General features: G+C 35.8%; 1 non-coding gene across 1 annotated transcript; it reads left to right on the top strand.

The window, feature by feature from the left end:
- The first annotated feature begins 4427 nt into the window (after window positions 1-4427).
- On the top strand, window positions 4428-4538 carry LOC140870043 (small nucleolar RNA R71). Its single transcript, XR_012147027.1, has one exon. It is a non-coding gene; the product is annotated as a small nucleolar RNA R71 (small nucleolar RNA).
- The last annotated feature ends 9105 nt before the right edge of the window (window positions 4539-13643 follow it).

The raw sequence follows: 13643 nt of genomic DNA, 5'->3' as shown, positions 1-13643 counted from the left end.
CTTTTGTTTTATCTTTATAAATCTTTGCATTTTCATATGCATCATTTCTTAATTCTTCTAGTTCATTTAATTGCAATTTTCTTGATTTAGATGCATCATCTAAATTAGTATTAAACGCTTTAATTGCCCAATAAGCTTTATGTTCAATTTCAACAGGTAAATGACAATGCTTTCCAAAAACTAATCTATATGGTGACATCCCCAATGATGTTTTAAATGCAGTTCTATATGCCCATAATGCATCACTTAATCTTAAAGACCAATCTTTTCGATTTGGATTGACTGTTTTTTCCAAAATTTGTTTTATTTCTTTATTTGCAAGTTCAACCTGACCATTCGTTTGAGGGTGATATGGAGTAGAAACTTTATGTGTAATACCATATTTTCTTAACAACGAAGAAAATGATTTATTTATAAAATGACTTCCCCCATCACTTATTATAGCTCTAGGTATTCCAAATCGACTAAAAATATTTTCTTTCAAAAATTTTATCACAACTTTATGATCATTAGTTCTACATGCAATTGCTTCAATCCATTTTGAAACATAATCGACAGCTACTAAAATATAAGTGAATCCAAAAGATAATGGAAATGGACCCATAAAATCTATTCCCCAACTGTCAAATATTTCAATAATCATGATTGGATTTAAAGGCATCATGTTTCGTTTTGAAATTGAACCCATTTTCTGACAATTTTCACAAGATTTGCAAAATGAATGTGTATCTTTGAATAAAGAAGGCCAATAAAATCCACATTGAAAGATTTTTGCAGCTGTTTTCTTTGACGAAAAATGACCTCCACATGCCTCAGAATGACAAAATTTAATGACACTACTTACCTCATTGTCGGGTATGCATCGTCGAAAAATTTGATCAGGACAATACTTAAACAAATAAGGATCATCCCAATAAAATTTTTTGACCTCTTTCAAAAATTTATTTTTATCTTGTGAACTCCAATGAGAAGGCATTTTATTTGTCACAAGAAAATTTACAATATTAGCAAACCAAGGCATAGTAGTAGCATAAAATAGTTGATCATCCGGAAAATTTTCATTTATTGGTATTTCATTTTGAGATGATTCAGAAATTATTCTTGATAAATGATCGGCTACTACATTTTCTTTTCCTTTTTTATCTTTTATTACAAGATCAAATTCTTGTAACAACAAAATTCATCTTATTAATCTTGGCTTAGCATCTTGTTTATTTGATAAATATTTTATGGCAGAATGATCAGTGTAAACAATAGTAGTAGAACCAATTAAATAGGATCGAAATTTATCTAATGCAAACACTACTGAAAGTAATTCTTTTTCAGTTGTTGAATAATTGATTTGAGCACTATTTAATGTTCTACTTGCATAATAGATCACATAAGGTTTACCTTCTTTTCTTTGTCCTAACACGGCTCCTACAGCATAATCACTTGCATCACACATTAATTCAAATGGTAAAGACCAATCAGGAGATTGTAAAATAGGTGATGTAGTTAAAAGATTAATTATTTTTTTAAAAGCAGTTTCACATTCTTGAGTCCATTCAAATTGTGCATCTTTTGTTAAAAGATTTGAAATTGGTTTCGATATTATGCTAAAATTTTTTATAAATCTTCTATAAAATCCCGCATGACCCAAAAATGATCGAATTTCTTTTATCGTGTTTGGTGATGGTAAATTAGCAATAACATCAACCTTAGCTTTATCAACTTCAATTCCTTTTTCAGATATGACATGCCCTAACACAATTCCGGATTTAACCATGTAGTGACATTTTTCCCAATTTAAAACAAGATTTTTTTCTTCACATCTTTTTAAAACTTCTTCCAAATTTTTAAGACAGTTTTCAAATGAGTTTCCAAAAACAGTTATATCATCCATAAAAACTTCCACAAATTCTTCAATCATGTCACTAAAAATACTTAGCATGCATCTTTGAAAAGTAGCCGGGGCATTACATAAACCAAATGGCATTCTTTTAAAAGCAAAAGTTCCGAACGGACAAGTGAAAGTAGTTTTTTCTTGATCTTCTAATGATATTGGTATTTGATAATACCCCGAATACCCATCAAGAAAACAATAATAAGGATTACCTGCCACTTTCTCTAAAATTTGATCTAAAAATGGTAACGGAAAGTGATCTTTTCTAGTTGCATCATTTAATTTTCTATAATCAATGCACATACGCCAACTAGATGGAATCCTAGCTTGTAATAATTCTCCCTTTTCATTTTTTATAACAGTGATGCCTGATTTTTTTGGTACTACTTGTGTTGGACTTACCCATTTACTATCCGAGATTGGATAAATAATTCCGGCATCTAATAGTTTTAAAACTTCATTTTTAACAACTTCTTTCATGTGTGGATTTAATCTTCTTTGTGGTTGTTGATATGTTTTAGCATTTTCTTCCAAGTGAATTCTATGTGTGCAGATTAAAGGATTTATACCTTTTATATCTTGCAAAGTCCATCCAATTGCATTTTTGTGTTTTTTAAGTAGTGTTATTACATCTTCTTCTTGTTTTGGTAAGAGGGTAGAAGATATTACAATAGGATATGTTTGATTTTCACCAAGAAAAGCATATTTTAGTTCTATTGGCAAGGGTTTTAATTCAAGTTTTGGATGATCATTTTCTTTTACTTCTTCAAGTTCATTAATTTCTTCAAATAACTTTGATTTAAAAACATTTTTTGAATCAAAACTTTCCACTAAACAAACTTCAGATTTTTGATTTAAGTTTTCTTGGTGTATATTTTCTTCCACAATTGTTTCTATTGCATTATCATCTTCATCTTCATTAATACTTGGTTGTTTACATAAATTGAACACATTAAGTTCTAAAGTCATATTTCCAAAAGACAATTTCATTATTCCATTTCGACAATTAATTAAAGCATTTGAAGTTGCTAGAAATGGACGTCCCAATATTACTGGAATTTCGTTATGTACTTCTATTGGTTGTGTATCCAAGACAATAAAATCCACAGGATATATGAATTTATCGACTTGAACTAACACATCTTCTACGATACCTCTAGGTATTTTGATTGACCTATCGGCTAGTAAAAGAGTAACAGATGTAGGTTTTAAATCTCCCAACTTAAGCTTTTCATAAACTGAATAAGGAATTAAATTCACACTTGCTCCCAAATCTAACAAAGCTTTTTTAATTTTATTTTTTCCAATAATACATGAAATTGTTGGACAACCGGGATCTTTATATTTCAAGGTAGAATTATTTTGAATAATAGAGCTTACTTGCTCCGTTAAGAATGCTTTCTTCTTTACATGCAATTGTCTTTTTACAGTACATAAATCTTTTAAAAACTTTGCATAAGAAGGAACTTGTTTAATAGCATCTAATAATGGAATATTTATTTTTACTTGTTTAAAAACTTCATAAATATCAGAATCATTTTTTTGTTTTTTATTATTTACTAATGCATGAGGAAAAGGAACATGTTTATTTATTTTATCATCAATTTTCTTATTTTTAGGACTCAAAGCATCATCTTTCTCAAAAGTATCAGGATTTGAATCCTTACTCTTTGAGTTTAATTGATCTTTGTTTTCATCACTATATGGATCATTAACTATTTTACCACTTCTAAGAGTAATAACAGATTTTACTTGATCAAATTTTTCTTGATTTTGATTTTTAGGATTAGGTTGTGGTTGAGATGGAAATTTTCCTTTTTCATGAATATTAAGTGCAGATGCAAATTTTGCAAGAGTTTCTTTCAAATCATTCATAGATTGAATGTTTTGAATATTGATAGACTCTTGCTTTTGAATGTATGCATGAATTTCATCTTCAAAATTTTTTCTTGGAGGTGGGATATAAGGAGCATAACCTTGATGATTTTGGTTATTTTGAAAAGGTTGTTGTGAAGGTTGTGCATTATTATCGTTCCTCCAACTAAAATTGGGATGATTTCTCCAACCAGGATTGTATGTTTGTGAAAAAGGATCTAATGTTGGTTTTTTAAAATTGTTAACATAATTGGCTTGTTCATGGAGACATTCTTTAAATGAAGGCAAAGTAGGACAATTTTTTGTAAGATGATCATGTGTGTCACATATATGACAAACAATTTCTTGAACACTTTTTAATTGATCACTCTTTTTCATTTCTAATGACTCGATTTTTCTTGCTAAAGATGCAAGTTTAGCTTGAACATCTACATCATCTTTAAGATGATAAATACCACCCCCATTTGTTGAATTATTGGTTTTACTTGGTGGTTCAATTGAGCCTATATTATCCCAATTTTGAGCATTTTCTGCTAATGACTCCAAATATTCCATAGCTTCATTTGGGTTTTTATCTTCAAAAGTTCCATTACACATGAATTCTATCATTTGCCTATCTTTAGGTATTAAACCTTCATAAAAGTGAGAAACTATTCTCCATATTTCAAAACCATGATGTGGGCATGTATTAAGTAACTCTTTATATCTATCCCAACATTGATAAAATGTTTCCCCTTGTTTTTGAGAAAAAGTTGTAATTTGTCTTTTAAAAGAGTTTGTTCTATGGGAAGGAAAAAACTTTTTTAGAAATTGTTGTTGCATTTCTTCCCATGATCTTATTGAACTTGATCTCAAATTTTGCAACCATGTTTTAGCTTTATCTTTTAAGGAAAAAGGGAAAAGCTTTAATCGAACAGTATCCATGCTACAATTTTGATCATTATAAGTGTTGCAAACCTCCTCAAATTCTCTTAAATGCAAATATGGATTTTCAGAATCTAAGCCATGAAAATTTGGTAAAAGTTGAATGACTTGTGGCTTAAAATTGAAATTAGATGCATCAGGAGGAAAAACTAAACAAGATGGTGTACTAGTTCTTATTGGATTCATATGGTGCCTAAGTGTTCTTGGTTGTTCATGTTCTTGATGATGATTATTATTATTATTATCATCTTGATTATTAGAATTATCGTCCATGTTTAAAATATTTTCAGTTACTCGAACAAGTCTACCACTTTGTTTACGACTCCAAACAATCATACAATTAAAAACAACATACTATTTACATAATAACAAAATTAAACTTAATTTATACCTCCCCGGCAACGGCGCCAAAAACTTGCTACAACTTAAATTGTAATTCACCCAAGTGTAGGTTGTCTGCAAGTAATATACTCGTGAGTACGAGATCGATCCACGGAGAGGATGTTGTAAGTTTAATTTTAGCAATAATATATTATAGATGAAAATATTATTATAAAACTTCAAATACACAAATTATAAAATTGTCAAGGTTTCAAAGGTTCATTGTTGGTTTATTTAAGATTGCTTAATAAAAATAAATAAAAGAAACTAAAATAAAAATAAACATAAAAGAACAATGAAATATTTAAACAAGTATATCATATAATATAGTTCCCACTATATTAATATCAGATTAACCGATATTTAATACATGGTACCCATAATATATATAGATGAATAAATATAAACATAAAAAGAACAATTAAATATTTAAACAAGTATATCATATAATATAGTTCCCACTATATTAATATCCACCGATATTTAATACATGGTACCCATAATATATATATAAATGCATAAATATAAATTGACATAAAAGTAAATGTTAGATCAAATCACAATATTTTATTTAGAACAACCGGCAGAGCCACGCTATCGTCTAAATAAAATATATGACTTTATGTTAGATGCGATAAAGTAAATGTTAGTTGCGGAAAAGTAAAAGTTAGATGCGAGAAAGTAAATGTTAGTTGCGGAAAAATAAATGTTAGTTGCGATAAAGTAAAAGTTAGATGCGATAAAGTAAATGTTAGTTCAAATCACAATATATTATTTAGAACAACCGACAGTGTCACGCTATCGTCTAAATAATATATATGACTTTATTATAAATAGATACATATATTTATAGTATATAATTATTGTAGTAATTATTGTATCATATTTGACAACAAATCAAGGTAACCACATTCAAGGTACCAAGCATTTGATGTAAATAGATAACAACAAATCATCCAAAATTATACTTGACCAACAATGAAACCTTTTCACCTTGACATAAAAAGATTTAGCTTTCCATGAACATGAAACTCAAGAATAAAGATAAAAGAAATTTCATACTTGAACTTGAGAAACTTGCACACTCAAACTTTTATTCTCACACACACAATATTTATTTTACAAATGAAGAATTCTCTACACTCTTGCACACTACAAAGCTTATACAACACATCTATTTATAGGCCAAATGAGAGGAAGAGTCCAAGGCTCATTAAATGTGAAATAGTAAAGTTGGTGGGTGCTTGTCTCCTTGAATGTCAATACCATGACCCAACTTTAATTGGCATGTTTGATGCCTTAGACCACCGATTCAGCCTTTCTTTTCAACATAGAACACGTAGGATATTTTGTGTAGATGTGTTTGGACAACTCATTCACCCCTTTTGGATAAAATATGAAATACTTATGATATTTTTACTCCAAGCTGGTCATAGTAAAAGTAAATCTATCTCCATTTTGATGTTTTATTATTTTGATCATCTTAATGAAGTTTTTGGAATTTCTTGTCTTCTACAAAGTTGAAGATGCCTCTTTTGTGATTCTACAGGTTTTGAGATTACTCCATTATGACCACTGTAGCTTGAGTAATTTTATTTTTACCAAACCTGCGCAAACCGTAAAATATAACATTTTAGTAAAACATTTAAATATAAACACATAACACTAAAATAATACAACTTCATAATTTTAATTAAACTTAAATTTTAAAACACACTTTTTAACATATAAATAATTACAAATTTTAAGTTTCATCAGTATCACTGATAGTGCCTGCAAGAACCAATAGATTTTGGTTAGCGTACAGTACGGTCCCTTCATCCATATATCCCGATCAAATCAACAACCATTGGTAAATCGAGAGTCGTTCGAGATTCGATAACTATGCAATACATCTTGAAGATCAAATAGTGACATCGCATGTGCTACTAAGAAACCATTTCTTAAACCACATCATGTACTCTGGCCAGAGATTCGTCACACTAATATCTCCTCAGATCGCATAGGATATCCACACTCGCAAGTATGTGGTGAATCCTTGACAACAAAGCATCGACTCCTATATGTGTTGTAACTGTACCCAATCCCGACACCTGATGACCCCAATAGAGTCGGTAAACGAGTCAAAGCACAGTACTAGCATATAGAGTCTCAATGATGTTTCAAGTAGTAAGGACTAATGGTGTACAACCAAAACCGCGGACTTTATCCACTCGATAAGTGATAACCACTTGGAAAGTCCGGATAGGGTAGTTCGATCATTCATCATATGAATATCCATTTGCATGCTTCGAACATCTCTATGTTCCCTACCAATGAAACGTGGTACTCTGCATCGCAAATGCTAGTCTCAAACTCGAGCGATCCTTATCCTTATTATAGAACGGCTCAATCGACTAGGAACAATTTAGAATATACAGTGACTATAAGATGTGTTTCATGATAGACATCCCCATGTTATACCACATCTTACATACACTATAGTATATTCAAGGTCTTTATCAAAACAACAATAGTATATCACAATATAACAATATGAAGAAAGATAAAGTCATTGGCATTAATAAAAGTGTAAATTATATTAAACAAAAGATTGTTTATACAAAGAGTCATCAAAACCCTTAGCCACAAGTTGGCTCACCGGGCACCCACTCTTTCAGGGAGGTGAGACAATAGGAGTTGCTGAGGACTAGTTGGAGCGTATGGAAAACTGCTTCAGGGAATTCCATTGTACTGAGGAGCAGAAGATGAAGACTTTGGGCTTTCTATTGGAGGGGAATGCCAGGAAGTGGTGGAGATTCACTTTCGCACCATTCATCGCAGCTAGAAGAGAAGGTACCTGGGCAGAGTTTCGGACTGCTTTTGAGAAGCTTTACTTTCCTCCAGCCTTGCGTCAGTTGAAGGAAAGCGAGTTGCTGAGTTTGCGGCAGGGAACTATGACTATTGATGAGTACCAGCAGAATTTCTTTGAGCTTCTCCCTTATTGTCTGTAGTTCGTCGGCAGTTTTGAGGCAAAGTTTGATATTTTCCTTCAGGGTCTTAACCCTGAGATTCACCAGATGGTTGTTGTGGGTGGCAACATGACCTATGAGGGTTTGGTGAGCCGTTGTCACTAGGCAGAGGATAGTCTTCGAAGGAACCGTCCTATGGTTTCTTCTTCTTCCAGACTGACTAGCTCTTTGGATCGGAGAGGATAGTCTTTCAAGAAGTAGGGAGGTACTTCTTTTCTTCTTTCGGATCTGGAGGAGTACAACGTTTTGGTAGTCAGAAGATGAACCATTGCCAACAGTGTAGGAGGAGACATCCTGCGGGTCAGTGTCCTCGTTCGATCACAGCATGTTTTCAGTGTGGACAGGAGGGACATTTGAAGAGATATTTCCCTACTCTTATGGGAGCAAAGAGTGGCACTGGAGGTTCCCAAGAATCTGTCCAGCTGCCACAGTGTAGTAACCCGTATCCAGAATTAGCGATTAATGAGTATATTAATCGTGTAATCATGTTTAGATTAAGTAAAACATGATTAAGGAAATTCCAGAAGGGTTAACGGAATTCAGAAATGGATCCAGGACACTCGAACATGGCTTAGAGGACCCCAAGACTCGAGTGGGATCGGAACCACCGATCCAGGATCAGAGCTTCCGATCTTGGTGACATCGGAACCAAATCGGAACCACATCGGAAGCATGGAGATCGGAACTTCCGATCAGCAATCGGAGCTTCCGATCGACTGTCGGTGACAGGTGTGTGGTTGCATGTGGTTGGTTTTGACACGTGGCATCGGAACTTCCGATCGGAGGAACGGAGCTTCCGATCTGCCGGAACGGAACGTCCGATCAGGGAACGGAACTTCCGATCGACGTCTATAAATATAGGGTCCGAGCTCCTCATTTCTTGCCAATTTCAAATTCCTCTCCTTTGCCCTAGTAGCTCTATTTTGGGCTTTGGGTACTTTTATTTTAGAGTTGGAGTAGGAAATATACTTTAGTATAGTCAGACAGTGTCTGACATAGTAGCGGGGCAGTGCTCGTGTAGCGAAGCAGTGCTCGAGGCTGTGGAGCTGCAGCAGGGGTGTACCCCTAGTTGCGGGATAGTCGCCATCAGTGGGCTGACGACGGACGCAGGTATAACTATGGTCTCCTTGAATTATTTAGGAGTATGCAATAGCTTAGTTAAGGCTTTTAGAGCTTAATGAATGATGCATGGGTATTTGCATTGTAGAACTTATATAGGCTTGGAACCTAGAGCGGGACAGCTAGGAACTGCCTATAGTAAGGTACGTAAGTACAGACTGAGATAGCCAGCGGGTTTTGCATGCTTATATGTTGAATTTGTGTGTCATATTATTATGCAGCATGTGCATATCATATTGTGCCTATCCATCTTGTGAGATGAGCCATGTAGGGCCGCTCATCCCTGTTTGGACGGTTGATGTCTAGTGCTCAGTGACTGATGGGTCATGGGTGATTAGCATCGGGGGACACAGTCCACGTCCTGTAGGAATGAGCAATGTACGCAGGGTTTGCTCCCCGGGTTGTACCACTCATGTCCTAGGCGCCATTACTGAGTAGTTATATACAGTTATCCAAGATATGGATACCCTATCATTTGCATGCATCATATTTGTATGTTTTACCCAGTGCTTTCGTATTGTGCTTAGAGCTCACGTTCAGTCTTTTCTATGTATCTGGACACCCATTCAACGGGGCAGGTGTAGGTGCAGGATTGAGCACCAGGAGCTTGGAGTAGCCAGTGACCAGTGAAGACAGCATGATTAGCTGTAGGTTTTGCCTTTAGGGTTTATTTATTCGATTGGGTTGTATAATCGAATTTATTTATCGTTTGTATTTTGCCGGTCTGTTTTTATTTAAAGTCTTCCGCAGCGATTTATTTAATGCATGTTTAATTATGCTCTTAACTCTGATTAGGTAGTGGATCCGGGTAGGGTCACTACATTTAGTGGTATCAGAGCATATACACGCAAGATACTTGGGATATAGTAATGAGAATTTGGGTTATCCTTATAGGATTGATGAGACCTTGGAAGAGGTGATGATGCGGCAATTAGTTTGCCCAGAGACTATCATCATCAGCAGGATTTCTAAAGATTTGTCTTATGGGATATCAGCAAGTGCGGACAGGAGTGATGGATCGTGTCCGAGTTTTCAAGACTTCTACTCATGTGGATCCTAGTTTTGGATCAAGTACCGCATGTCAGAGGCAGTGGCAGAGCATTGGATGGGACACACTTGATGCTTGCATCTGTATCGTTCATACCATGATGACACTACTCTGAAGATCCTCCAGTCGTAGATGGAGAGATTGTCAGATAGACCTTCACCGGAGAATGCCTCGAGTGCCTAAAGCATGACAGGTTTCGAGCGTAAGGTCTTTAACCTCATGCAGAACATGGTTTTGCCGGTATGCTTGTATCGATGCTTTCGGTAGGCACACGGGAAACTTCATGTTCAAAAGCATGATATGAATACAAGAAGAACGCTGATGGTAGATCGTGAGCAGAAGAGGTCGACTGACATGCACTGACGCAGAGCATAGCTGGTTAGCTATCACGAGCCATTTCTTTAGAGTTCTTCGTAGGAGGACATGTAGAGAGACTTGGTCGGGAGTATGCTTGTATTGATGCGTGTGTCGATTAGAAGCTTCATGCTCAAGAAACGAAGACTAGTACGATGATTTAAATACTGTATCGTTGTAGTTGTAAACAGTATTTCAGTTGTAATAAATCATCATACTTTTGTTGTATCATTTCTAGTTCGATTGTACATTTCATTGTATTTTGAATACTGTATGTATTACATGGGATTGTAATTGAGAAATTGTACATAAATGGAAGCAATGATACATGTTTTATTTATCCAGCAATTCGTGAATGATTGCAAGTGATTTTGCTAGGATTGGCAACGTTTTAGTTGATTAGTATTCAACTGCTGTAGCTCATGGGATTTGAGTGGGCCGACTGCGATGGTTTGACTTGTGGTTAGTCTAGGCGTTTTCCTAGGATTGACCTGGTTAGTCAGTGGACTATGTTAGTGCCAGCGATGAGTGGACTCATCTAGAGGCATTAAGGGTATTGTTCGGTTTAGAACATTTGGACTTTGTTCAAGGTTGTTTTCTTGGAACAGTAGGCTGTCTGACCTAGTTAGGTTGAGACTTGTGATGATGGGTTTTCATCAGGATACCAGGTCCAGTATATGCCGAGAGTTGTGGACTATGACCAGGACTAGACGTGATGGGGCGCGACCCTATGCCAGTGTTACTCTGGGAGTCATTGTACTTCAGAGGTTACTGGGAGCCTTTGTGCTTCAGGAGATGGCGGTGGGAAGGCTACTCAGTCTAGGGATTTGGTGACAGTCACGATGAGGTATGACCTTGGATTAGATATCAGGTTTGATATCATCTGGTGTGCCAGAGATATAGTTTGAATGTTCTTCTATGGGAACCAGTCTTGGAGGGATTTCCTTGACAAGTGTGTGCTCTGAGCAGATAGATTTAATTTTTGACCGATGATTACTGCTAGATGTGTGAATCTAGTAGGTGGACGGATTTTACCAACGATGACTAGGGGTTGTCATCAAAGTTGTGGTTAGAATTTCCTTGTGATAGGAATTATCCAAGATATTGGATGGGATGCTGTTTTAAGACTTAAACTCGAATACGAGGACTAATCTTTGATGATTGGCTTCATCAGTATTGGATTATATCAGATGTTGAGGATTGTACATGACTAATTGAGATGTGAGGGAAGCATGGCCTATGACCGTGAAACCTTGGTGGTTGTCCAGGTGGGTTATTGAGGTAAGCTACCTTAGTCTTGAACGGTTGCACAATCTTAACAAGGGATATAATCAGGAGAGTGTTCGAAGATTGTAAGAATCTTGGAGATTCGTTAGTCATGATTCTGAATTTGACGAATCCTGATATTCACCCTGGGAGAACGAAGCAAGGATAGTTAGTGCAGTGTTTGCGCTAAGTACTGTCTGATATATTCAGAGGTTGAGCGTAAGATTTTCCATGGGATGGAAAGAGACTTAGTTATCTTGATGTTTGCCTTGGGTGAACAAGACAACGATTAGTAGTACTAAGGTAACACGGGATCTGTGCTAGTGACTACTAGTGGTTATTGGGTAACTCTGTCAGAGTTAGGGTGATTAAGTTCAGAATACGAAGCAACAGTTAGTAGTGCTGAAAAGGCGCAGGACTTGTGCCAAGTAAACTACTTATGTACTGTGATCTGACACCGTTTGGAAATGGTTCTTTGTGGCAGCTGAGTCATAGTTATTGACCGAGCCATGTAGGTTGGATGATCAGTGGTGGTTTGATCTGATAAGTGCGAGCTTAAGTAGATCGACGAATTCGATTGGTTGAGCCAATCAGGGTTGATCAGGATGTAGCAATTAAGAAATATTTGGGATAGTATTTTGTCAAGTAATGCTTATGGGAAGAGTACTGAATACCATCTCAGAGCAATCGGAGATTTGAGTTATTTGGTCTCAATGATTGTCAGAGATAAATCTTCTGGGATTGCGGTAATCGGGAACGACTGCAAGTGGACTTGTATGATCAAGTTAAGTGCTAACTTGACAGTGGAGACAAGCAAGTGAGTTGGTAGTTTCCAGTATGGTGCATTCTTTTTAAGAAGGAAACTGATATTGATCCAATCAATTGCTTGGTGATAGCAATAGGTCAGGAAGGGATCATGTTGTTGTTTCATGTGAGAGTTTTCCATTGAACAACAATAGTGAAGATTGTTGACCGGACATTTTAGTTAAGTGAGGGCATCTATGTGTACCGTTGTGGTTGGATCCGACGAGTAATTGGAAATGCTAATGGACATTAGCAAGGAAACATCAGTTGTCTGATCTGTGTGACATTAGCTAGGATCTGATCCTCAAGATCTAGCAGGAGGTATCACTAGCCTTCTAGCGTGTGATGAACGATGTCTCTGAAATGACAGAGATAGTAGAATTTCAACTTAGTAGCCAACAAGATTGTTGTGGGAATTGAAGATTTCACAAAATCGGGAGGGATCAGGTTTTTTCTTTTCAAGCCGTGAGTCACATCCATGCGGACTATTTGTCAAGGATATTGCGCTTTAGCAATGGACGATAGTCAGACGTGTGTTAGGTGACAAGTAATTTGATAAAAAGAAAATTGCGATATTCTAGGGATGACGTGTTCATCAGGAATCTTCGTCTTTTCAGTGCTAAGGATGATGCGTTCGGCAAGGAAGCGATTTGAATATTGAGAATCCGTTGGGATTTAGTTCCAGAATCAGTATGTTCAACCTTGGGAGGTTGGTATGAGCTGATGGTATTATCAAAGACTCTGAGTTGAGTTATACCAGGTACAATGACTGTTGAGTTTCGAGATAGAATAGGAAGCGTTTCCATATGTCTGTGCACTGTGGACTATCCCAGTCGAGCATATTGGTAGGAGCTTGCCTTAGTCTTGATGTGTGTACAGTGGTTGCGAGTATGTATAACTAACCAGAGGATGTCCAACGATTGAAATTCATGAGGTGAATAACCTACAATCGAGGTGATGTAGATCATCAGCGGCG

The sequence above is a fragment of the Henckelia pumila genome, chromosome 4 (genome assembly GCF_033568475.1).
Source record: "Henckelia pumila isolate YLH828 chromosome 4, ASM3356847v2, whole genome shotgun sequence".
Taxonomy (NCBI): domain Eukaryota; kingdom Viridiplantae; phylum Streptophyta; class Magnoliopsida; order Lamiales; family Gesneriaceae; genus Henckelia; species Henckelia pumila.
This window is presented reverse-complemented; position numbering and strand designations above follow the sequence as displayed.